Source organism: Corvus brachyrhynchos, unplaced genomic scaffold (genome assembly GCF_000691975.1).
Source record: "Corvus brachyrhynchos isolate BGI_N302 unplaced genomic scaffold, ASM69197v1 scaffold164, whole genome shotgun sequence".
Lineage (NCBI taxonomy): Eukaryota > Metazoa > Chordata > Aves > Passeriformes > Corvidae > Corvus > Corvus brachyrhynchos.
Genome location: NW_008237426.1, coordinates 1,398,054 through 1,399,806, shown reverse-complemented (window position 1 = coordinate 1,399,806; position 1,753 = coordinate 1,398,054).

The window sequence follows — 1,753 nt, the reverse complement described above, 5'->3', positions numbered from 1 at the left end:
GAGGGGGAACACCCGGGATGGAGGTGATGGGGAACACCCGGGATGGAGGTGATGGGGAACACCTGGGATGGAGGTGATGGGGAACACCTGGGATGGAGGTGATGGGGAACACCTGGGATGGAGGTGATGGGGAACACCTGGGATGGAGGTGATGGGGAACACCTGGGATGGAGGTGATGGGGAACAGCTGAGGAGTGTGAGGCACAAACAGGTTCCAGTTTGGCTTCTCCCAGTCCAGCTCCTTGCAGCAAACAGCAGGAAGGAGCAGCAGGTCCTCCTGTGTCTGCCTAGGTAAGAGTAGGGGGTTTGGGGTGACCCAAACCTTTCTGGGGTGCTGCTGGCCCTTGTAATTCCTGGCTGCTGGGGGCAGCTGTGGGGAAAGGCTGAGCCCTGCCCTGTGCTCTGTCCCCCGGCCACTCCTGCTTCTATCAGGAGGGGCTCCGGGGGACTTGGTTGGAGTGGAAGGTTCTGGATCTGGGAGTGGGGCTGTGTGCCCTGTTTTTAGGGTCCCCTCTGTGCTGGCAGGTTTGGGGCCAGGACTGGGCAGCATTTCTTCCTCCCAGCCCCAGGTCTGGGAGTGCCTTGTCCCTTTTGGCTTCCTGCCCTTCCCAGCACTGCCTGCACCAGCACAGCTTTTCTCCCTTCTTCTCCAAGTGGGAAAACGCCCCCGGTGATCCGTGCTGCTGCTCAGAGCTGGGCCAGGGAGGGCAGGAATTGCTCTCGGGATCCAGCAGGGAATGCAGCTGGGGAAGCCCCTGTTCCTCCAGCCTGGCCTCAGGACGCGGGGATGCTGTGAGGGCTCTGTGCTCCTGCAGGAAAAGGCGGAGAAATCCCAGGAGCGGGAGCGGCCAGGCAGGGGCAGGGGTGGGGAAGGGAGAGGAGGGGTGGGGAGGGCAGGATGTGGCCCCGGTGCCGGAGGGACGCTGCTCCTTGGGCCAGGGACGCCCCCAGCCAGGGCGCCCCAGGGACAGCCCTCGAGGCTGGGAGGGCGCTGGGAGAGGGTTTGGGATGGCACCCGGAGTATGGAGAGCCCCTGGCGAGGTTTCCCTGGCAGCTGCTCCCTGCCGGTGCCTCAGCGCCTGTCGGCAGTGACAGGGGCTGTTTGTCACCGCGGCCCGATCGGTGGCAGCGGGGTGGGAGCGGGGATGTGCCGGCACCGGGACAGCGGCCGGAGAACGCTCCGGGAGGGGAGCGCCCGGCGCCGGCCCCCGGCAGGGTGGGATGGACGGAGGGGACGGATGGAGGGGATGCTGTCGCCATGGAGACGCTGCCACGGGGAGCGATGGGCTCCGGTGGTTTCCTGGTGCACGAGGATGCCGGGATGCGGCTGTCGGGAACGCAGCCATCCGGGGCTTCCACTGGGAAAGGCCCTGCCTGGGCTCTCCGGGAGTGTCCGACCCCAAACCTGTGTCCCGCAGCCCCCGGGCGCTGCCCGGAGTCCCCAGCCCGGTCCCCCTGTCCTGCAGCGAGGGACCTGGGGGTCAGCAGCAGCCTCCTGCTCGCTGTGAAAGGGTCCCGGGGGGGGACTGGGGTCAGGTCGGGGCCTCCCAGCACCCTCGAGGGGGCGCCGCAGCTCCGCCTGGTCCCGCTGGTCGGGATTCTTCTTTTCCCCTCAGGTTGGCATCCGGGAGTGGAGCGCTGCCCTCGCCCTGAGGGGAGATCAGAGGAGGGGAGGCACAGCCAGCCTGAAATGACGGAAGGGAGAAAGGGACACGGCCAAAGCTCCAGAAGAGGAGCCCGTGGCAGCTCGGCC